This window comes from Canis aureus, chromosome 7 (assembly GCF_053574225.1).
Source record: "Canis aureus isolate CA01 chromosome 7, VMU_Caureus_v.1.0, whole genome shotgun sequence".
Taxonomy (NCBI): Eukaryota; Metazoa; Chordata; class Mammalia; order Carnivora; family Canidae; genus Canis; species Canis aureus.
This window is the reverse complement of record NC_135617.1, coordinates 21,650,371-21,676,600: the sequence shown is the minus strand read 5'-3', so window position 1 is coordinate 21,676,600 and position 26,230 is coordinate 21,650,371. Positions and strand designations below refer to the sequence as shown.

The following is a 26,230-nucleotide window of genomic DNA, read 5'->3' as shown; positions in this document are numbered from 1 at the left end:
TTATCTTTCCTTTTCTAGATTTCAGTTTTTAATATTTTATCATATGATTTTATTTTGTACCATAGCACCATGCTATAATATTTGCAATTTGAGTAATTTTTATAAAAATTTAATAATTTGGATATAAGAAGATTAACAAATGGCTTATGTGATTAAATCATAACACATTTTCCTTAAACATGAAATTATTACAGTGAATAAAAAGTTGGTAAACATTGACGAGCTCAGCTAGGTAAGAGTGAAGAGTGACTTTTACCTCAGGGGTGTAAACTAAATATAATTATTTTAATTCACAGTCTCTATAATTGGGCATTTATTAGGTGTAAATTAGAAACGAGAGATTAGTATAATTTTTGCTTGATTCTGTTTTAAGGTAAAAACATAATTCTTGCCCTTGGGAACTCATTCTTTATCATCGTTTAATTATTTAGTTCTCTATTATGTGTGCTCATACTAATTATTAATTATTGATTATAATTTGATGATTTCTAATTTAATTTTTCTTATGAAAATTGTACCTTAAACTCAACAATCCTACAATTATACCTACCATCCTCTCCTACATTTAGAGCAATATCTTCTACTCCTTCATTGTGTGCTGCTTGATGCATTCTATGTTCCCACTCTGTCTGGCTTGAAACCTTAGAATCAACAGACTTCTCCTTTAGAATATCTAAAAATTTGCTAAGATTTACAAAATGTTTCTTTAATCCATCTCTCAAATATCTTTCCTCCATCCACTACTCTCCATTTTCACTGCCGCTTCTTTAGTTTCTCTTTTCTTTGACTACAACAAAGAAAATTAGTATCCTCACCACTGATTTTACTTCATTATATTAATACTACATTCTACCATCAGATTAGTATTTCTGAATTGTAGTTCAGACAAGTGAATATTCAATTCATTTGTATCCTTATGGTCATGCCTGAATTTACACATGTTTATGTGGCTTTTATAACAGTTATCATAGTCCTTGCACATAGGCTAATTATTAAATGTACTTCCAATGAATAAATGAATTAATGAAAAATGGAATGAAATCTCTTCACAATAATACATTTGATTTTATCATAGCAATAAACATATGACAGATACAATTATATAAATGCGGGTATTATAGACTCCTATAATATTTTGGGGTTTTGCGGCCTCATCCCCTGTTATGTGCCCCTACATCAAACATTGAATATTAAATTCTTCATAATCTTCAAAGGTCAAATTAAATTTTACCTTTTCCTTGATGGTTAGTAAGATTATTGCAAGCAAAGTCAAACTTTGCACCTTTGTATTTTCCTTACCAGGTACATTATTACAGTCTTCCTTGAATAGCTATTTAGATATGTAATCAGAGTGTTCTACTTCTACTACTTTTATCCATAGTCACAGTAACAATAATTTCTGGATTCTACTTCTGAGTGCTTACCTCACCACCGTAAAAATGGGAACCTCCCTGAAAAACTACTACTCCAAATATATTTCTAGGTCTCCTTAAAGATGCGTGTGCATACTAAACTTATGAATCTAGTTCATCCCCATTCCCAGACAGTATTCAATGAAATCTGCCTTTGCTGTTTCAGCTTACACTGAAGAAGCCCACTGTTCATTGACCATTTTGAGAATGATACTGAGTATATATTTTAGCTTCTCAAGGCTCCCAAGGTTTATGATCTCCAGAGGTCAAAATACTGAAAGGTCTGGAGCAAAAAATGGAAGGAATGATCTCTAATTCTGGGCCTTGTTTACTTATATCTGAGCTTGAATAATGCAGTACTGCTCAAGTACAAAGCCTCTGGCTTTTATCTTATAGCCCTAACCCATTCACACCAAGAGAAAATTCACCCCAAGAAAGGTAAGATCAGCTGAGCTTTTCCTAGACCAGATTATTTTCTAGGACAAGCATCCCATGGTCTGGAACCTGACAAGGCTCACGCCATTCGGTAGGGAAACCCAGAGACTCCTGAAGCTCACCGAAACTTGACTTCCCCTGATTTACTTTCAAGAATATGAGGTCCTTATCTCCCTCCCGTAGTTTCAGGGTATTTCTCAGACTGATTTCACCAGTCAGTTACATGTAAGTAGAGTAATCCGTAACTTGCTTCCCTTTTTTTCCTTATCTCATTTTTTCCTCTCTAAAGACTGTATATGAATGGTAACTTTTTTTTTTTTTAAAGATTTGTTTATTCATGAGAGACACACACACACACAGAGAAAGAGGCAGAGATATAGGCAGAGGAGAAGCAGGCTCCCTGCAGGGAGCCGATGTGGGACTCCATCCAGGACCCTGGGATCATGACCTGAGCATGAAGGCAGATGCTCAACAGCTGAGCCACCCAGGTGTTCCTGGTAACTCTTTCTAAATTAATTTATCATTCCTTTGATCCATACTCTCTCTTTCTGTATTGTTCATTCCACTCAGCGCTAGACTTGCCTAATTTCTCTTTTTACCATTTTGTCAATGTTTTTTATCTCTCATTGTTCCCCAATAGATAATATCTTCACCCACCATAGTCTCATCATTGCTCAATACTTGAAAGGGAAGCATCATTCTCTTCTCTCTCCAGTTCTCCAGAGCTTTCATGAATGCTCATTCTCTTGCCAGAAATATCCTTTCTTCTTCCTTCACTTGACCCAGAATCCATTAATCCTTACCCTCTATCAAGTATCATCTTCTCTGTTTTGCCTATATTAAAGCCACTGATTGCTTTTGATTTCTTATCATAATGCATATATTTTATATTCAGAATGAAAAAGGAAACTCAGTGGCAGGATTTACACTGTCTCTTTCATATTGATTGTGACTTATGAATGTGATAAGTGCTCATTAAACTAAATCTGGCCAACCCATGATAAACTGACACCTGAAGTAGGAATAGGCCAACTCCTGGTCTTTTTTCAATGCTTTTCCACCTAGCTGCCCATTGACCTTGAATATCCTTTCCCCATACCCTAACTAATTAGAGTAATGTTTGCCTTTTCCTCTCAACCTATTGTGGAAGTTTCTTTCTTCTGTGTTCTCAAGGCACCCTTGCAATCTACCTATTGTACTTGCCAGCCTGTTTTACAACTGTTTGCTTGTTTAACTCTCTTTGCCTAAGGTCTGATCTTCTTGACAGCAGGGACTGTGTTTTTTCCCTTGAACTTCCCAGAAAGTAACAATATATTTGGTAACATAGTCCATACAAATATTTATCTATCCCTTTCTCAATGTTGAATGAAAGCAAGGTATTTTATATTGCATTTTTTGATTGTATTATATGTACTGTATTAATTTACTGCATTGTAAATGCACTATTTTGCTTTTTTTATTGTGGAGATAAATTTTCTACCTTATAATATATAATATTATAATTTTCTACCTTATAAGTTATGCCTAACTCAGAGGTGTGAATTTAATAATAGATAATATTATATGTAATAAAATAATTTTCCCTTCTATATAATGATATAGATCATGGGGATAAGGATAGCTCTGGGTAATTGATTTTTTTGTAATATCCCTCAGAACACTCCATGTCTTCACATAGACTCTTCATTCTACAATGGTTATCTGGGCAAGTTCCCAAATATAAGCTTCAGCAATGATAACAGATTTCTGTAATCTGGAGTATTGCAGAATGGGGGTGTTTACAAGTATGTAAAGATCATATTTCATTTTGCCTAGACACTGGTAGTAATACAGAATATAAGGGATGTGACCAGGGCCTGGGGAGGTAAGCTCAAGAAAGTATTCCTGGCATCAGATAATGAATTGGGTGGAAATTGGAAAATCTTCAACAGTTTAGGCCAACAGTTGGTTGAAAGAGGACCAGAATAATAGCAGGGTAGGCCAGCAGGCAGGAAGAAAGGGAAAATACTGTTCGTATAGTATGAAATTCTCAGAAGTCTTACAATGGAAAGAGGAAATTAACTTCTAATACATGTGCTTGAAAATGTATTAGAATGCTTCAAGTTTGAAGATGTGTCAAACCAGAGGATTGGAGAGAAGAAATGGTTGGAATTTTCTTTTCCCTCACAGGCCCTAGAATCATATAGGATACTTACTAGGAACATAGAGAAATGGCTTCTTTTGAGAGAGAAAAAACATAATTTTAAAATCTAAGTTCTTGGCAACAGTTGTTTATTTGCATTTTAAGCAATTTTCCATTAGATCACAAGGTGTCAATATAGTTACTAGGAATCAAATATACAACTTAGACAGATGGATTCTATTTTCATCCAAATAATTCCCTCAGGAGTTTGGAGAGCTTTTTATATTGAGGAAAAGATTCTGCTACTTTTAATTGTGTTTAATTTTTTTGGGGGGGCACCTGGGTGGATCTGTCAGCTGGCTAAGTGCCAACTCTTAGTTTTTGCTCAGGTGGTGATCTTGTGGTTGTGGGATTGAGCCGGTGTTGGGCTCTGTGTTCAGCATGGAGTCTGCTTCAGTTTCTCTTTCCCTCTCCCTCCTATTCACTCACTGTCTTTCAAATAAATAAATAAAATCTTTAAAAAATGTTATATTTAATTTTAGAATTAATATTTGAGAATTGCTTTTGGCTTCTGGAGCCTATTCTTCCTTAAAACATTTTGGGTAATTCTTATTTCATAAATAAAGTGGTTATGTTGTAGCTTAAAAAGTAAAGAAAGAAAATAAAATCATGAAATGTAATAGCATGGTCAAAATGTGGATTTACTTATTGTATTAGTTTCCTAGGGCTTCAATGTCAAAGCCCCACAAATGAGGTGGCTGAAAACAACAACATAAATGTATTGTCTCATGGTTCAGGAGGCAAACAAGGTGTTGACAGAGTCATGATCTCTCTGAAACCGTAGAGAAATACTTCCTTGACTCTTCCTAACTTCTGGTGATTTGTTGGCAATCTTTGGCATTCCTTGGCTTGTAGGTGCATGATCATAATCCCCTATCTTCACATGATATTCTCCCCATGTCTTTGTCTTCACATAGCCATCTTCTTATGAAGGCACTGGTCATCTTGGCTTAGGGACCCATCCTACTAAAGTATGACCTCATCTAGCTTAACTATTAACTAGCTGCATCTGCAACAACCCTATTTCCAAATAAGTTCACATGCTAAAGTACTGGGGCTTAGGATTTCCATATATATATATATATATATATATATATATATATATATATATAATATTTAAATTTTTAAAAAATTTTTAAATTTTTTAAAAGATTTTTTCAAATGTTAAATTTAAAATTTTAAAAAGATTTTGTTTATTTGAGAAAGAGAGTGAGCAAGAGTGAGAAAGAGAGAGCATGATCTGGGAGAGGGGCAGAGGGAAAGGGAGAAGCAGACTCTCTGACGGCAGGAAGCCCGATTTGGGGCTTGATCTGGAGTCCCAGGATCATGACCAGAGCTGATTTAAGGCAGACACTTAATTGACTGAGCCACCCAGGCACCCACCCCCCACCCCCCACCCCCCATCCACTAAATTTATATAGCTCCAAGTTAATAGTGTTATGTATAGCCAACACTTTTAGCAGCAGATACAAAGGCTGTATCCCTGCAAGGATGTTGGTGGAAATACCGTTCTGGGATGAAAAAGTTTTCATATTATAGGAAGTTTTTGAGGAATAGGAGTTTCTGTATTTTACCTATCTCAGTGGTTTAGAGGGAATACACATTCAGTAAATGACTAAATAATATTTCTTTAGATTCATACTATCTTTCTCATATTTCTTTCAGGATTTAAGAAAGAAGAGATCATGCTGAAACTATGACATCTTCTGCCAGAAATAACTTTGTATAAAGTCTACAAGACACCAAACAAGAGGTTACTGTGGGAAGACAGGTCAAAATAATAAGATTCTCAATCTAGGCATAAATGAATAACATCTATACTGCTTTCATTACTTTTGTTCCAAGTGACAAAGATAAAGTTAATTATTCAGAGATAGCAAAGAAGTCTGTTTATTGAATGTGACATGCTAGATGCAATTCAGGATTGCAGTATATAGTGATACTAAAGATCAAGCAACTTTTAATCGGAATCAAATACAATTTTTAATTGAGTCCATTTATTGCACACGTGAGCTGTATTGAAAATTCCCTCAAATCAAAAACTCAGTAAAGATTATTGCAATTAGAAAGTGCATGTAATAAACTGGATCTTTGGTGTGTGTGTTTTTTTTTTTCTCATGTTCTCTTTAAATAAATTACATTTTAAATCAGTTATAAATTACCTTTGTTAAAACTTAAAAGTTGATTTAATGTTAAATATGGTGGGTTTTTTAAAAATAAATTTATCTTCTTTCTTTTTGACCTCTAGTTTGTTCTACATTCTTCACCTTCATTTAAAAGAATTTATTGATATACTGTGCCTTTGTGATGCCATGACATCTGAATGAAAGATTTGATATTTGTCAACCACATGCTTTGCCTTCTTGACACCATCTGGATATTTGGCCTTGTACTTACAAACCATCTGGGTTTGTTACTATACTTTCCACTTTTCATCCAGATGTTTTGGCATTGTGTGGACAAAGCATGTGTTATTGTCTATAAAATGTAATTGCATAAAAATAAATAACACTATGTAAGCAATTAAAGGAGCAACATTTTCCCATGTATAAATCTTAACAATTTTTCCTTAGTCATGAAAAGATAGATTTTTCTTGCTATATTTTAAAACTTTAAATTTCATTTCTGAAAAATAAAAAAAACAAGTAAAAACTGTTCTATAAAATTCAAGGGAAATTTCCAATACTTTAATTTCTAATAGGAAAATGACATATTACAAATATATACAAATATTAAAATAAATATTTGTAACTTTTACTTATAATTAACTTACTAACTGGAATTATGGTATATTTATGGAAATCTGCATTTAAAAGTAATAAAATTTTATTAAGTTCTTCCAAATTAAATTCATGTTATAAGGAAAGTTATCTTAAACCATATTTTACAAAAATCTGTTGTAGAAATCATTTATGTGTATATCATCATATACACATAAAACATATATGTTTTCCCTAAACATCTGCTCAAATCTCTAATATAGACACTTTTAATAATTCTAGTACCTATATACCTGTACATCTTGTACAAATACTCCAGTAAAAAAAAATAAGATGCTACTCCAGATCATAATAGCAACTAATATTTCTGTTTAGTTTGCTTTCAAGTATCCATATTAACACAGAGAAGGTTGTATATTATATAATAAACAAGCATTTTCAAAGAAAGACCAAGATAAAAGGTAGATAATCAAAATGTGATAAATATATCCTAGAAGGGTCCTAGTGTCATTTCTATATCCTTTGTAAGCAAGTGAGAGTATGTTATCTTATGAGTCCACAGTGCATTTTGGCTAAATCTTCCTGAGCATGTGATATGAGAGTCTCATTCAACTGGCTCAGTTTATCTCAGGTGCAATAGGTTTAACTCTGGGTCTAGAATTTAAGAGTGGTGGGTGATGAGAAACTATAAGGAAGACTTTGATGGTGATGAGTATAGAGTGGAAGCCCTGATATATAAAGTATTCCAAAAAGAAAATACTTAGCTTAACAAAGACAAGATTTTCCGGTCAAGGGAGAAAAGCAGAGAAATAATGAGCAAACATTCTTCTAATGGTTAAGGGTTATAATAATTAAAAGATATTAGAAATTGACTTATGTGTCCAAGGGCAGAACTAGAGTTAGAATTAAAAAAAAAAATGTTTTGCTTCAATACAATGGAAAAACTGCATGACTTTCGGGAGTGGGCTCAGGGAACTCAGTTGAAAGTTGGGAACTTGATTAGATGATTACTCAGGTCTCCTCAAAAAGAAAAAAAAGTTTAAAGTTTTCAGTGTATAAAATATTGCCTGACACATAATTGATGATCAACATGTATGAAAAGAATAACTGAATGAATTCTAAAGTTGTATTTCAGGTATCACTGTTCTAATTGAACCAAGCAAATTTATGATGTTCATAGTTGGGCCAGTTGTACCCTCCAGCATGCTCTATTTAATTGAATCCAATGTGAAAGTTGCCTTCTGGTTTGTACAAGCAGTGGGCCCTTCAGAAACCTAATTATCTAGGAAAGTCCAGGTAGTAAGATTTTCTGAGGTGGTAAAATTTTGAAGTCCATGTGTAAGATAAAATTAAATAGATTCACAATTAGCTAAGAAAATCCACCACATTAAAGACCAAAGTATCGTTATTCAAAGTTCAAGGAAAGTTTCTCCCCCAGCACTGAAATAATCTGTTCAGTTGAGTAACTGATGAAGTAGCTGGCTTCCATTTAGGGGCATTCTAAAATAGAGACACTCATATTTTAAACTTTACAAAGGTACTCAGTTCAGCAAGACATTCCCCATCTAAGAGGGCTTTGAGAATAGAGACTGGTTTGTTGTGGTTAAGCACTGTTTCCTACCATGCTTGTTCGGGAAAAGATGCACAATAAGTGGAATTGGCCATATTGCATAAACATGAATTGCTATTTCTCTCTAGTTGATTTTGTGTAAGCTAAATATATGCATGATAAAATTTCACTCTACTTAATCAACTTAAAAAAGGTAATTGCCTCATAGCTATCTGCAGCAACTGTGCATGTTGCTCCCAGTTTCAGACCCAGATGACTCCCATGCTCACACAGTCATATTGCCTCACTGGAGTCACCAGGCTACCATAATAAAGATAGAGTAGTCTCATCTACAGAAGATTTACCGACTTTATGACTCTTGAGTGGTTGAGTAGCAAGGAGAAATTTTTTTCCAAGTCTCGAGCACAGAAATCAACTTTTTCAAAGGATTATACTTCCAAAACCCCTCTCCAAGTGAAGTAACCCTTATAACTCCTCCTACTGCACACACACTTCTTCATAATTATAAAAAATCACATCCTCAAGAAAGCAGTAAGGTGCTTATGAAGGGACATGCCCATTTATCCACGAGGTCTCTTCCTGTGTGCTTATGTTCCTTTTTTTTTTTCTTCGATATGCTAAGATATTCAGCACCAGTAGTAAATAATCCTTTAAAAAGACATCATCTGGATTGGTGCCCTCTCTACATCTTGTCCCAGGATGTATTCCTCAGGGTGGCATGAGTCCTTGCAGCATCAGAACATGCAGCATCAGAACATCAAAGGAAAAATGAGTACTAAGTTTAAATAGATCTTACATCACATAGAGAAGTAAAGATTTCAAATCTAATGAACTCTTTGCCAATTGCAAGAGAAAACTACAAAATGTTCTAAGATGAAAGGAAATGCACTGGGCAATGCTACAAATAAGAAAATGCTCCTTCTAGATGGGCAAATTGCCCTATTCAAAGAGAAGGAATGCAATCAATTCACTGAGAAGGGAGTGAGATTTCCATTGCACGACTTTGCCCTGCAATGAGGAAGACAGACAGTAAAGTACTCCACTATTTTTTGAGTATTTATTTATGAAACTCAATAATTAACCCATTTATTCAACTATTATTTTTGAAGTCCCTTCTACATGTCAGGCACTGTGCAAGGCACAGGAAAAACAAGACTAAAACAAAAATAGATTTGGTCCTGATTTGCAGCAGGCTCAAATGGTTCTAAGCTCTGATGGGGTAAAGTGAATTGGACCAGCTAGTGGCCCACTGTAGCAGACAAAGTCAATATCCTGCTTAGGCACCAAGAATCAATCTAAAAGGAGAAGTAGTGCTGTTGCTTTTGGATGAGCTCTTTATTTTGCTCCAGAGAAATCTCAAAGAGACACAGATAATTGAAAGGAACATCCCAAGAGTAGGCTCAGGTTGACCTGCAAATATGGCTACCAGTGGAGGATCTCATGTATATATTCTAACTAAGTTTATTAGGAGATTGAATGTGATTGTTTAGCATTTTTTTTCAGTCAAATTATACAGACCTAATTTATATATAATTTTCAAAATAATAGTTACCACCACTCACTGAGGAGAAAATTCTCAAATAGAGTATTAATATCAATGTACATCACATGCACCCTGATGTTTCTAGCAGCAATGTCCACAATAGCCAAACTGTGGAAGGAGCCTCGGTGTCCATCGAAAGATGAATGGATAAAGAAGTTGTGGTTTATGTATACAATGGAATATTCCTCAGCCATTAGAAACGACAAATACCCACCATTTGCTTCAATGTGGATGGAACTGGAGGGTATTATGCTGAGCGAAGTAAGTCAATCAGAGAAGGACAAATAGTGGATGTTCTCATTCATTTGGGGAATATAAATAATAGTGAAAGGGAATATAAGGGAAGGGAGAAGAAATGTGTGGGAAATATCAGAAAGGGAGACAGAACATAAAGACTCCTAACTCTGGGAAATGAACTAGGGGTGGTGGAAGGGGAGGAGGGTGGGGGGTGGGGGAGACTGGGGGACGGGCACTGAGGGGGACACTTGACAGGATGAGCACTGGGTGTTATTCTGTATGTTGGTAAATTGAACACCAATAAAAAATTAATTTATTAAAAAAAATCAATGTACATCACACTCATCAATTTTAACTGAAACAATGTGCTTTTTGATTTAGGAGTTAAAACCTGGTGATATAAGGTATGGTACCCTCAAAGAAGGCACCAGAAGTGGTGTTAGCAGGATCACTTAGATTGGTAAAAATTGCCTTAGTCAGAGGCCATCCAATTACTGCTTTAGAGTAGAGAACTCTTTTGTATGCTACATATTCCAGCTTTGCATGAAGTTGAGTTTCAAATCAAAGTAAGGCAAGACCTTAGGCTGTGCAGATATCACAGAAGCTTATACCTTGACTGGATATTGTGAGCATTCTGATAGAGTGTTTTGAGGGAAGAGGCATCCTCATCACATGGGTAACTATGATATAATGTTCACCACAAGGAAACGATGGGGAAAATAGAGGGTGTGCCTAGCTGTTGTCTACAAAATCTGACACTGGGCCAAAAATGAGAAGAAATAAAAATTACCAGAATTATTGTGGTTCTCTGAAAAATGAAATACCATTACAATAATGGAAGGCCTGCCAAATGAAAGAGAATAGAATGTTTGAGGACCTCTTCTACATTGCTGTAGGGATCTTGAAAGCTGGAGTTTCTTGGCTTCAAAAGAAATGTTCTCCTGGTAGAGAAAATAATAAAAAATACTGGATTCAAAGTAAAAGTTGACTGCCACCAGTGATTTGTTCCCCCATTCTGAGTCTCCTTTCCTTGACACTTTCTTTAGGTGTTTCTGAGACTCCTAAAATCTCTCTGAATCTGTGCATGACCCATGCAATCCTCCTCAGTTATTCATTTAACAAATATTTATAAAAATACAGTATGTGTTTATACTTCATGAGGCTCAGAAATTTTAAGCAAAGAATACAGCCTGGACAGCTGTGTAGTGACTGCTCAAAATTTACTTGTTAATTGAATATTCTCCAGGTCTAATCTTTCTCCCTATAACTTAGCACTATCAGTTGTCACCTTACAATGTTGCTTTTTAGGACTTTTCCTCCTTTTTGAAAGACTAAGATGACAGCAAGCACTTGCATAGTCCTCTCATGCTACTTTAACAATTTTGTGAGAAATGGTTTTAATTTTTAAAGCTTATTTCCTTTTATGTTTATTATGTTTTTCCTGTAAAGAGGACTCATAAGAAAACAACAACAAAAAAATAACTAGAGAGAAAGAAAAACATAAAGAAAAATTTTCTTCATTTTTCCATCCAGAGCAGCTTACATTTACAAGTCCAAATTTCTTAACCCACTTGTAAAAGGGGGATGATAATAGCTATCATGGCTACCAACTACAAAAATAGGTATAAGAAAACATTGCGATAGTATATATCACAGTACTTGGGAAGTTATAAAACATTATAGAAAATTATAGAATATTATTGCTCATTTGAAAAGCCACAAGAACAATCAAATGCATGTTGGAGAGTGATAGGAATCATCAGGCCCTTGTAACTTTGTAGCCTCTCTGATTTCACTTCTGACTCTTCTATTTTGCCTACATCCCCCTGCCATCCTGAGCATTTTTGTTTCTTAATTTTTTAAGATTTTATTATTTACCTGACAGAGAGACAGAAAGAGAGGGTGAGCACAAGCAGGGTGAGTGGCAGAAAGAGAGGGAGAAGCAGGCTCCCCGCTGAACAGAGAGACTGAAGTGGGGCTCCATCCCAGGCTCCATCCCAGGACCGTGACTTGAGCCATGGTAGACGCTTAACTGATGGATTTACTGAGGTGCCCCTATCCTGTGCTTCTTTATACAGAAATCCCACACTCAACTTGCAGGTTTCAGTTGAGGTATCCCCTTCCCCTGGAAACTTCCTCTGGGCTACCTGTCCCTGATGTGAAAAGAAGCTTCCTTTATACTCCATGGGCAATAGTGCTCAGCTCTATCAGAGCGTATCAACCCTGAACTCATCCTCACTTACCATTCATAGGCTTTTACTAGAACAAAGTCAAGTCCATTTTTAGCCTCCTGGTGTTTTGCAGTTACTTGCTCAAAATGAGTATTTAGGTTTTTTTCCTACTATGCTACTCTTATTGTTTAATTTTTTGAGACAGAGGGTACACACAGGCAAGGGTGGGGGTGATAGAGTAGAGAGAGAGGGAGAATCAGTAGGGAGCCTACTGTGGGACTTGATCCCAAGATCCTGAAATCATGACCTGAGCCAATGGCAGACTCTTAAGGGCACCCAGGTACCCCTCTGCTCTTATTGTTTTTAAGGATCCTTTCTTTAGCTGGTTAAAGTTGTAAACTAGAATAGAATCACGTTTAGGCAAAGGGAGAGAATAACAGAGTGTCTCTTACCTTTAAAATGCTTCTCAGTGGAAGAAACCGTCATCATCATTATTGATAACAAATACATTTATAAAGCACTGGCTACAACATTTGGGAAAAATGCTGAAGTTCAATCCATTTCAAATTTCCATATTTTCTACAGAAAAAAATTATCAAGAGAAAAGAAGGCAACCGGTTAACCTTAGGATGTTTAAATTTTTATTTATTTATTTATTTATTTATGATAGTCAGAGAGAGAGAGAGAGAGAGAGAGGCAGAGACACAGGCAGAGGGAGAAGCAGGCTCCATGCACCGGGAGCCCGATGTGGGATTCGATCCTGGGTCTCCAGGATCGCGCCCTAGGCCAAAGGCAGACGCCAAACCGCTGCGCCACCCAGGGATCCTGCCTTAGGATGTTTACTATGTCCTCGAAGTCTTTATAAATCTTGAGAAAGCAAAAAAAAAAAAAAACTCATGTTAATTATTTGGCTACAATTATAATAAATTATTTTTATATACTGTATGTATATTTTATTCTACATTTTTTTCTCTTGTAAATCAGAAATTCGGTGCTTTGAATCTATATCTTGGAAGTAGAAACATGGTTTATTATACAGATCATTAACCTACATGACATGTAGATTATTAATTAAATTTACGATTATATTTACCCTGTGATTATTGGGAAAGTAAGGTCTTGATCAGAAAAACAAATCCCCTTAAATTGCTTTGGTTATCACTAGGTAAATATGACTTTTACTTTAAATGAATAGAGCTTTCATAGGAAGGCACAACAACAGCAAATGAGCAATATACTAGTTGGTTTCTTTTACTGAATCATTTTTTATGTCTTTCAAACAGATTAAAGGCAACCAACATTTACTGAAAGGGTATTTTAAAAATAGGTAAACTAAAATTGGGTTGTAAAGAGAATTTTATGTCATGCTTAATGGGTAGAATAATGTCTCCCCCTTCCTCTCACTCCCCTCGAAAATCATGTCTACTTTAGAATATGACCTTATTTGGAAATGATATCTTTGCAGAGGTAATTAAGATGACATCATAATGGATTAGGGTAAACCATGATGGTGAAATGATGGCCATGTAATGATGGAGTCAGAGATTGAAGTTATACTTCTACAAGCCAAGGAAAGCCAGAGGCCACCAGAAGCTGGAAGGGACAAGGAAGGATTCTTCCCTAGAAACCTCTAAGGGAGCATGACCCTGCCAAGAACTTGATTTCAGATTTCCAGACTCCAGAATTAGGAGAATATATTTATTTTGTGTTAAGCCACCTGGTTTGTTTTAAGCCACCGCTTTGTTATGGCAGTCCTAGGAAACTAATATACCAAACCAAAGAGTTATGGAGACTTTGACTCTGAGATTGGAAATGCTGTTAGTGTGACTGGTTGTGCAAAATAAGTAAGTAAGCAATTAAGTCCATACATAAATAGGTAATAAATAAATACAGGTTATTTTATTTTATTTTATTTTATTTATTTATTTTTTTAATACAGGTTATTTTAGAGAAAGCCTTAAGTGCCTGATCAAGTGGAAAGGAATGTCTTTCTGAATTCTAAGAGGCTAAACGGTGATGAGGTATTAAAAGAAGGCCACCATGGCTATCAAAGGAAAACATATCTTCAATCCAGAAAGTGAAATTCATCCGAGGACTAAATAGGAGCCATTTGGGCAACAGGACCAAAGTATAGCAAACAGAGAACACAGCACAGGACAGCTCTGTTACTTCTGTGTGTGTGTGATTCTGTGCTATTTCATAATTCCAGTCTTATGCGTAGTGCAATACTAGCCTTTCATCTTCACAGGCCCTTCACCTCCTTGGCTAAATGTATTCTTAGGTACTTTCTTCTTTTTGATGCAATTGGAATTGAGATTATTCTCTTAACTCCTCCTTTGATAGTTTATTAATGTGTAGAAAGGTAACAAATTTTAGTATTACAAATTGTGTATCCTGAAACTTGGCTGAATTTATTAGCTCTTAAAACACTTATGCCATACATATCATATGTATATCCTACAAACTTCCTTTAATCATTTTATCCACTTTGGTTGTAAATGATACTTTGAATTATTTGTTTTCTAAGATTTATTACTTGCTCTTTCTATGGCCAAGTTAATATGAACATTTTGTGGGACACTTTGAAAATTAGCCCATTGGAATATTTTCTCTATTCTAGAGTGTCTTTGAGGAATATCTGTTACTGGGATCCCTGGGTGGCTCAGTGGTTTAGTGTCTGCCTTCAGCCCAGGGCATGATCCTGGAGTACTGGGATCAAGTCCCACATCAGGCTCCCTGCATGGAGCCTGTTTCTCCCTCTGCCTGTGTCTCTGCCTCTCTCTCTGTCTCTTTCTCTCTCTCTCTCTTTGTGTGTCTCATGAATAAATAATAAAATAAAATAAAATAAAATAAAATAAAATAAAATAAATAAAAGGATTATCTGTTACTCCACCATATTTCCTTACCCTTGCCACTCCTCATCCCCAACAATGATTTGGTCTATTGCTTAATGATACACAATATGATTCAGAATATGCTTTTTAGCTCACCGATGTGGATCATGAGAAGGGAGCCACAGTGTTCGAGAGTAGGTGATGATGACTCCATTACAAGAGGGATTTAATAATGTATCCACCATAGACCATGTCTTGTTTTCACTATATCTTCAATGACTACCACATCTGGCCTATTTCATATAAGTTCTCAGTAAAGAAATGGGAGATAATTTTAGAGAAGAATTACAGGATTGACCTTTATAGAGTGAGGAATGATCTAGGTACTACTTAGAGTTTTTAAAAATATTACATATAGGGGCAGGTGTTTGAGCTCCTTGTCAAGATAATATCCTCATGGTATGTCTTAGCCCATTGGGCCATCAGATGTAGGTTTGGAAATGGTGCTGAGCTTTGCAGTTCTGCATGAAGTAGTTCTTTTTAACAATGGGGTCTAGGCTTGTTTTGAAAAACCTGTGGGGAAAAAGTTAAATACTATAAAGTTAGAGCAGAACTCAGTAGTTCCATACTTATCAGTAACTTGATAGGTTAACTCAAAGTTTCTTTTCAGGAACTTGACTGAGGCAGTTAGCTTGATTTTACAATAAATGGTAAATGGAAGGTGGCGACCCAAAAATTCAATATCTATGAGGGGACCTTGTCAGAAAGAGGTACAATGAATTAAATAAGATGAATTGAAAGTATCTCGCATGGCGGGTATTGTCTATTTTCATTAACATATTTTTTAGGGCTTTCCATAAAGCACATACCACACTGGGCACTGGGATACAAAGCCTTCGGGGATTTGCTGTTAAAGGAGGTGTGATGTGTGACAGAATTATAAACAGCAAATTTCACCGATGTAATCATTCATTCATCCATTCATGCATTTATGCCACAAATGCTCATTAACACTTTCTATGGGTCAGACATTTGTACCAGGCTTTGAGAGATGAAAAGACATGGTCCATGCCCTCAAGGAATTCATAGCTAGTAAACAAATAATTACAAGTGCTCTAGACAACTAAAAAGAAATGCAGCATGCCATCAAAATATTTAACATGTGAACAAACTTTATCTTGGTTACTGGGTAAGGTTACCTGGAAGAAGGGCTGCCTAAATTGAGACAGAAGGATACATAGGAATGAAATTTTAGGGAGAATGTCCAAGGCATAAAGAATATCATGCAAAAAGACCTGAGTTTAAAAAGTATAAACTTATTGAACTGAAATATATGCTATTTGACTTAACTATATATTTTTTAAAAGGAGAATGGTGAGAAAGGAGGCTAAGTGGGTAGGCAGGGGGGAAATCATACACGTTAAGAACTTGTTAAGAATATGTATGCTAACCTTTAATTCTTGAGATCTTAATTCTAAGAAGCAATGGGAAGCCATTACACCAAAGGACATAAAATGATCAGATGTGCATTTTTCAAATGTCACTCAGGGGGCAGTGTATTGTCTGAGTTCGAGAGAGTCAGAAGTGGAAGTTGGATAATGAGTAATGGACGTAGGACAGTGTCCAGGAGGGAAATGTTGGTTTGAACAAGGATAGTGGTCATAGGAAGGAACCAGATTATTTCAAAAGATATTTAAGAGTTGGAATTTAGAAGATTGGCAACAAAAGATGTGACAGATGAAAGAGAGAAAGACTTTAAAACAATTCTCAACTGTCTGATGAACAATGGGTACCAGTTGTGCCACTCACTAAAAGAGGACATATTGAAGGAGAGGAGTTGATGGCCTGTCAAAATGCAGGTAAGACACAGGTCATGATATGAACAGGCTGCTCCAGGCCAATTGATGCAGCATCAATCTAAATTGCCTAGAGGTTCAGAGGTAAATCCTAATTTTCTACTTGTTGTGGAATTGAAGTCGTTTTTATTATTTAATTCCCATCCTTTTCTTCTGTGAAAGCATCTTTCTTCCATTTGGAAAATGTTGCCTTATCAACCCCTAAAGCTGCCATGTTTATACTGACCTCACTTCTCTGATCTAATAAAAAGCATATGGGATTTTTTTAATGTAGGACTAGTAAGCATGTAAGTCGATCCCACTCTGGTGGAGGTGGACATAGATGTGAACCCTGGAGCAGGCAGTCGGTTGCCATCTCCCTCCTGCAGAGGTAGATGGTTGGTGTGAGGGAGTGGGAAACAGGATGAGGAGATTACTATTCTCCCTGCAGAGGAGTAGCAGCTACTAGAGGAATCTAAAGGATTCAGTGAAGGTTGTTACACATATTAGTTAGAAAGAATGTTAAAACTCAGAAACAGTTTATGGTCTGAAACGAAAGATACACCAAACTTTAGCCACGTTTCTGGAAGAAGCATGGTTAACATAAGAGCACTACATTGACTGGCATTACTTGTTTGTGCTCTCTGTTTCTTGATGTCTCCTTGATATGTCAAGAAAACGAAGAATTGTATTCCTCTTCTCTGCTAGTTGAGAAAATTTTTCTCACCCTGAAGCATTATTTCATGTAGATCCTGATTTTGGTTGTAACCTGACCCATAACTCTTGAATATAGAAATGATGCAATGCAACGTACATTGCAGCTTGGGGGACTATCTTATGCTGACAAAACCTCAAGTTCTACTCCAATATACATGCTTTTGGAGAAAGTTAAGTCTGCCTAAAAATAGTTAGGTAAACAGGAGAAAGAGCTACTGATTTACGTTGTTTGCTTTCAAGTCCTGGCAAATATACAGAGGCCACACATCTAGCAATGATCACAACTAACCATCTTTCCCACGTTTCAACCTGGTTTAGGAAAAGTGGTCTACTTTTTCCTCCTTATATATACAGATCATTCAAGATTCCCTTATATTGTCACTTTTAATAGTTTGGGCTACCCCTGGGGTTCAAGCCGTGCTGGGAAGTTATCTGCTTTAGAAAATTAGTGATTATTGAACTCAGTCTAGATCTCAGCTAACTTTTATCCAAGAGTAGTAACAAAAATCACTGGTTCTATTCAACACCGGTATTTATTTGGGCAGCAATGTTAATTGAAAATGAGATGTTCTCTAAGTTAAAATACATCAGATTTTAGAGACTTGGTCTGAAAAAAGAATGTGAAATCATTATTTTGTTTTCAATATCGATTGTATGTTAAAATAACATTTTAGATATATTGGGTTAAGTCAAATGTATTATTAACTCTATACCTATTTTGTTTTTACTGTTTTTCTTTTCTTTCTTTTTTTAAGATTTTATTTATATGTTCATGAGAGAGACAGAGAGGGGCAGAGACATAGGCAGAGGGAGAAGCAGGCTCTCTGAGGACTCCCTCCTAGGACCCCTGGATCATGACCTGAGCCAAAGGCAGACTCTCAACCACTGAGTCACCAAAGCATCCCTGTTTTACTGTTTCTAATATAACTACTAGAAAGTTTAAAATCTGTGTCTTAAATTTATGTATCACATTATATTTCTTATTAGGCTGTGTAATCAAGTGGCTTTTAGCAAGGGATTAAGTGAAATCATCCACAGATTTTTAAGTATGTGTTGTGGGAAGGGGAGTCATGGCAAGACTTGTTTTTTTTTTTTTTTTTTTTTTTTTTAGAAATTTAGTGATAGAAGCATAATTTGGATAAGGAAAAGAACAGAAACAAAGAAATCAATTAGTCAAGTTTTGTAAGAATCCAAACGAGAGGTGACAGGAAACTAAACTGCATTGGTGGCCTGAAAGAAAGAGAATGGATTTCGGATGTATTTTAGGTATAGGATTGGGAGCAGTTGGCATTGAGCCAAATGTTTTGATTAAGGAAATTTGGAGAATTGAGAATGTTACCTCCAGTGCCTGAATAGATGCAGTAATATGATAATAGCTTTAACAGAGAGACAAAAGACAAAAAACAAATTTCTTCTATCCCCAAAGGGAACAAAGGAACCGATTTGAGAGTGTTAATGGCAATTAGTCAACTAAAAACCAACTGTCCTACAATAGTTTCAAGTAGTTCACCCCAATTTAGAATCCTAAATGGAGTGAAAACATTTAGCACACCATATAATGAGTTTCTTCTTCCCAGAAAAAGTTTCTGGGAAGAAATTTGTAAAGCAGAAAATCTTCCCTAAAGCAAAGTTTTTTTTTTTTTTTCTCTTTTCTTCTTTCTTTCTTCTTTTTTCATAAAGAAATAACATAAGTGTGATATATAAACTAACTATAATTATATTATTATTGGAACCATAATGGAACCATACAGACCTGTAATATAAACAAGTTAAACTCTCACTATGAGTAAGTTAGAAAGGGGAAATAAATAATATGTTCAAAAATGGCTACTCCTTGAAATTAAAAATTTGAATAATCTCAAGTAATCGTAACAGAATAATTAATTTTATACTTTATATTTCCACATATTACTATGCTGATAGGTTGGAACAAATACTATGTTGAATCCTAAACTGTAATATTGAAAGAAATATTAATCACCTCTTTCATTTATTTAACCAATATTTGTTCTATATGTACTGAACATTTGAAATACCATTGTGTGTTGAGCAGACTTATTTGTCTCATGCAGTTTTTAGTTTAAGCTTGAGAGGAAATCTGTATTTATAGTATGTTTTATAAGTGCAATAATGAAGTTGATGTTGTTATACGTGCACTTAAAAGAGATATGTAATCCAGAGTTGGAGAGTGTCTAGAAAACCACAAAGTCCTTTCTACAGAAAACAACATCTATATTGAGAATCAAAGGAATAGGATTAAGCTTGTTAAAGTTGGCTAGTTACAGGTGGAGTAGAATGAGGACAATGTGCAAAGGTCATGAAGAGAGAATGAGATACATCCTGGATTCAGGAAATAGGTGATTTTTTTGAAGCATTGAGTGATAATGTTGGGTTGTCATTCACTTAAGCTGGTATAAATAGGAATCACATTAGAAAGGGTTTTCCAAATCCTAATAAGAGTGTGCCTTTTTAGCCAAAGTCTTCTATTTTCATATTTTGCATTTGGTACTGTTTATTTTTAAAATATGTATTACCTTTTTAATCACTGTCTGGTAAGTTAAAAGTACACAATTTCCAAATAATAGAGTATTATGCAGCTGTTTAATAAAACAATAATATAAATCTCCATGTATTACGTTGGATAGATGTCTGGACCTATTTTTTTTTTTCAGATTTATTTATTTATTTAAGAGAGAGAGCATGCAAGAGTGGGTAGGAGGGGCAGAGGGAGAGAGAGAGAATCCCAAGTGGACTTCCAGCTGAGTGTGGAACACCTCCTCTTCCCCCTACCCTCCGACACAAGGCAGGGCTCAATTTCACCACCCTGAGATCACAATTTGAGCTGAAACCAATAGTAGGATGCTTAAATGAGTATGCCATCCAGGCACCCCTGACCTTATTTTTATAAAATAAATTATACTTCTGTATTCAGAGAAAATTTCAGGAAACAAACTATTTCCAGGGAGTGGAATGACCACCTGTGGGGAGTGTATTTGGATGGTTTTGTTGAAGGAATATATATAATCTATAGTGATTAGGAGAGAATAGAAAAGAGCAAAAATACATATCAATCCTATAATACACAAGAAAGAAGAAATATAAATTAAAATGCTTTAAAATATGGTAAAATCCTATATATTATTGTCTTTTATGAAATATCAATGGGTTAAAAAACCCAGTGAAGGCAAAATTGGAAAAAAATTAGAATAGACTTGAAAAATCCAGCTAGCAGGTGTTATAGGTGATACACATAAAAAACAAAAGTAAAAAGAAAGAATGTGAAAAAGAAATTTTGGATAGACCTCTAACAAATAAGAAATTTGAATTAGTAACCTATAAAACTTCCATAAAAAAACTTAATTGGTGAAATCTACAAATACTTGCAGAACACTTAATTCCAACCCTTCATAAATTCTTCCAAAAAATAGAGAAAATACATTCCACCTCATTCTATGAGGCCAGTATTATTCTTTATCAAAACCAGATAAAGATATCACATGAAAATAAAACTATACAACTCTACCCCTTATAAATAAATATGCAAAAATTCTTGACACTATACTAGCATACTGTGTCCAGTAACATATAAAAGAATTATATACCATGACCAAGTAGAATTTATGCCAAGAATGCAAGTTTTGTTTTAACATCCAAAAATTGATCAATATAATACACCATATCAATAGAATAAAGGACAGAAACCACATGATCTTTTCAATAAACAGAAAAATTAGTTTACAAAATTGGACACTTTAATGATAAAAAGATTCAAAGAACTAGGGATTAATCAATCTGATAAAGGGCATCTATGTAAAACCTACAGCTTACATCATACTCATTGGTAAAAGAATGATTGCTTTCCCCCTACAATCAGGAAAGAAATACAATCAATTAATCAATTAATCAATCAATCAATAAAGGTGTCTGTAATCATCACTGGAGTTTTTGCCAAAGCAGATAGATAAAGAAAGTAATAAAAACACATTCATACTGGAAAAGAACTAAAATAATCTTTATTTGCAGATAATATGATATTGTATACAGAAAATCCTAAGGTATCCTCAAATTAAGTATCAGAACAGGTAAATGACAACAAGATTGCATTATGCAAGATAATTATATAAAAATCTACAGAATGGGAGAGGATATTTGCATATCATATTTCTGATAAGGGACTTAGATCCAGAATATATACAGAACCCCTGCATCTCAACAATAAAAACACAAATAACCCAACTCAGAAATAAGCAAAGTATGTAGATAGATGTTTCTCCAAAAAAAAATAACAAATGGCCAATAAGCACATGGAAAGATGATTAACATCATCAGTCACTTGGGAAATGAAAATCAAAACTGCAATGAGGTACCATTGCAATCCCACTAAGGTAACTATGTTTTTTTTTTTTTTTTTTTTAAAGGCAGATAGTAACAGGTGTTGACAAAGATGTGGATAAATTGGAACCCCCATATGTGACTGATGCAAATATTAAATGAAGCAACTGTTTTGGGAAACAACTTGGCAGTTTCTCAAATTTTTAAACACAGAGTTACCATATAACCCAGCAATCTACTTCCAAATATATTCCTAAAAAATGAAAAAAATTCCTAAAAAAATGAAAGTGTGTGAAATATGTACACACAAAAATTCATACACGAATGTTCATAATGCAGTGTTATTCATAATGGCCTAGATGTGGGAATAAACAAAGTGTCCATTTGGTCACGAATGAACAAAAATAGTCAATATCAATGCAATTAAATATTACCTGGCAAGAAAAAAAATGAAGTACTGATAAATGCTAAAACATGAACAAATCTTTAAATCTTTTTTTTTTTTTTAAGATTTTTATTTATTCATGAGAGGCATACAGAGAGAGGTAGAGACATAGGCAGAGAGAAAATTAGGCTGCCTGCCATGAGTCCAATGCAGGACTTAGTCCCAGGATCCTGGAGTCACAACTGAGCCAAAGGCAGACACTCAACCACTGAGCCACCCAGGTACCCCTTTAAACATTTTGCTAGGTGAGAGATGCCAGAGATGCCACAAAAGACTACATATTCTATTATTCCATTTATACGAACTGTCCAGAACAGGCAAATGCACAGAAAAGAAAGTAGATAAGTAGTTGTCTAGAGCTAGAAAAGGGGGTAACAGGAGCATCTATATGACCATTTGGTTGATGGAAATGCTCCTGTGTGTAGAGAAATTCCTAAAGCCATTATTTCAAGATTTGTTGCTAGCTGCAAATTCTATTTTTTTCTTTACCTCAGAATGACTTGCTTTCCCCATCATTCATGACACATAGTTTTCTTTTTTTTTTAAGATTAAAAAAATATTTATGAGAGAGAGAAAGAGGCAGAGACACAGGCAGAGGGAGAAGCAGTCTCCACGCAGGGAGCTGACGTGGGACTCGATCCTGGGTCTCCAGGATCACGCCCTGGGCTGAAGGCGGTGCTAAACCGCTGAGCCACCTGAGCTACCCGACAGGTAGTTTTCATTGGATATAGGATTCTGTATTTATACATTGATAATTCTTTTCTTTCAGCACTTGAAAAATATCATGCCACCTTCTTTTGGTCTCTACGGTTTCTGGTGAGAAATCCACTGTTGTTTAAATAATGCCACTCCTGCCCTCTTTCCCACCCATATAGGTAAAGTGTCATTTCTCTCACTCTTTTCAAGATTTTATTTTTCTTTGTCTTTACTTTTAGAAGTTTGACTATGATGTGTTTTGGTTTGGAGTTTTTGAATTATCTTGTTTGGGATTCAGTTGACTTCTTCAATCTGTATGTTTATCTTTTGCCAGATTTGGGTAGCTTTCAGCACTATACGCTAACTATACTTACCATTATATTTTAAAGTGAAGGATAACTTCTAGTCTCTTAATAGTGGAAAGTGAGGTACAGATTTTCACTATAAGCTTTCTGATTTAACTTAATGCTGGAAGTTCTAGCCAGTGAAATAAGCAATAAGCAAGTAAAAGGTTTATGAAGCTGAAAGATCGAAATAAAATTAACTGTCCCTCTTTGGAGATGGCATGATTGATGATCATCTTTGTAGAGATTCTTAAGTAATATACAAAACAAAAGAATGACAAAGCAAAAATCCATCCTAGAACAAATAAATGAATTCAGCAAGGATGTAGGGTACAAGACAAACATACAAGAATCAAATGTATTTCAATAGACTAACAATGAGCATATGAATAACCAGATTAAAAATACAATGCCATTGACAGTTGCTTAAATAGGATGAAGCGCATATAAATCTAACAATACATGTACAAGAGTTATATGTTGAAAACAAAAAACCAATGCTGGTGAAGGAAACCAAAGAATATTTAAACAAATGGAGAAGCATACTATATTCACAAATTGGAAGACTCAGCATGGGAAAGATATCAATCATCCCTAAATTGATACACTGCTTTCATGCAATTCTTAGAAAAATTCCAGTGTGATTTGTGTGTGTGTATAGATATAGACAAGTTTCCTCTAAACTTTATATGGAAAGGTAAAGAAACTAGATTAGCTAAAATAATTTTGAAAAAAAATAGTGAAAGGAATTAGTCTTCCTGATAGCAATACTTGCTATACAGCCACTGTAATCAAGACTGTAGTATCGGCTGAGGGATAGACAAATCTATCAGTAAGAATAGAGTAGATATCTTGTGTTTTGTTTTTTTTTTTTAGATTTTATTCATTTATTCATGAGAGAGAGAGAGAGAGGCAGAGACATAGGCAGAGAGAGAAAAGCAGGCTCCATGCAGGGAGCCCGATGTGAGACTCGATCCTGAGACTTCAGTATCACTCCCTGGGCCAAAGACAGGCACCAAACCACTGAGCCACCCAGGGATCCCCAGAGTAGATATCTTGTGATAGATCTACACAAATATGAGCAAGTGATTTTTAACACAGGTGCAAAGGCAGTTCAACAGAGGAAAGGTAACCTTTCCACAAGTAATGCTGGAATAATTAGATACCTATAGGCAATACATTCATACATATATCTTAATTTAAACCTCATACCATATATAAAGTTACCTGAAATGGTTCCAAATTCTTCACATCTTCACAACACTTTTAATTTTTATTTTTTAAAGTAACAGCCATCCTAAAGACATCTTGTATGGTTTTGATTTGTATTTCCCTGATGCTTAGTGAGGTTGAGAATATTTTTATATAACTATCAGCCAAATGTATGTCTTCTTTGGAGAAATGTCTATTTGAGTCTTTTGCCTAGTATTTTTTTAAAGATTTATTTATCTACTTGAGAGGCAGAGACAAAGAGCATGAGCATATGGAGTGGGGGTGGGTGGAGGGGCAGGGGAAAGGGAGAGAGAAACTTAAGTAGGCTCTGCATGGCACAGATCCTGCCCTGGGGCTCCATCTCATGACCCTTAGATCAGGACCTGAGCTGAAACCAAGTCAGACAATTAACTGACTGAGCCATTCAGACACCCTCTTTGCCCAGTGTTTTAACCAGTTTATTAGGTTGTAGGAGTTCCTTAGTTGTTTTGGAATTAACTCCTTATCAGATAGTTTACAAATAATTTCTCCTATTGTGCTGGTTGCCTTTTACTCTATTGGTTATTTCTTTTGTTGTGCAGGTGCTTTTCAGTTCGATGTAGCCCTTTTCAGTTCAATTTTGCTTTTCTTGCTTGTGCTTTTGGTATTCTATTAGTATGCCAGTTTTATGTATACTTATAAAGTGATCAACTGGCAAAAACTAAAGTATTTTTTTCCCTCCATTTTTCTGCTCTCCAGCTTCTAACAAGTCTACCAGGCATGGTGAGGGGGACAAAAAAGTTTCAACAGGGATGATGTCAGGGTGAGGGGGAGCAGAGGGAGTTTACCAGGATAATCAGCCAGGACTATTAAGAAAATCTGCAATTTTTAATTTCTTTATCATTCTTGCTTTTTGCTGCACGTTCTACTCAGCTTACTGATCACTGAAGTAAACTGGGCAAGGTTTTAGTATTTAATGGGTTGTCATTAAAAGTTTTTGTGATAAAGCTAATTTTTAAGGAATCATTAAGAAAATGATTTCAAATTATTCACATGTTGAATATATATATAAGTCCATGAGTCTTAAATGGGATGATCTGCATATGGGATGTATTTATCAATCATTACTCTAGTTTTAGATATTGTTTACAGAGTAACTTTTCCTCTATCTGACTGTCAGGTAAAATTTTGTACAAATATCCTGACATGTTGGGTCATACTGTGCATTGGTTTACTGCGTCTGCCATGATGAATGCCACAGACTGGGTGGCTTACACAATAGAAAATTATTTCTTCATATTTCTGGAGGCTGCAAGTCCCAGATTAAGATGTCTACAGTTTTTGTTTGTTTGTTTTATTCTGAGGCCTCTCCTTGGCTTGTAGATGGCCATCTTTTCCAGTGTCTTCACATGATTGTCTCTGTGCATACATGTGTCTGGGATCTCTTTCTGTATGTCCTCTTCCCTTATTTTTATAAGAACACTAGTTGCGTTGGATTAGAGCCTGCCTTAATGGCCTCCTTTTAACTAAATAATCTATTTATAGGCCCTGCCTTCAAATATAATC

General features: G+C 35.2%; 1 long non-coding RNA gene across 2 annotated transcripts in view; it reads right to left on the bottom strand.

Moving 5' to 3' along the window:
* Positions 1 to 12,722: 12,722 nt before the first annotated feature.
* The window catches only part of LOC144316781 (uncharacterized), a 46,765-nt gene continuing 33,257 nt past the window's right edge, over positions 12,723 to 26,230 (bottom strand). Inside the window, exon 4 of one of the 2 annotated variants that reach the window (XR_013382631.1) lies at positions 12,723 to 12,849. This is a non-coding gene — a long non-coding RNA (uncharacterized LOC144316781). Of the gene's footprint in view, positions 12,850 to 12,962; positions 13,138 to 26,230 lie in introns of those variants that run through there. The other variant, XR_013382632.1, reaches the window with a different exon arrangement.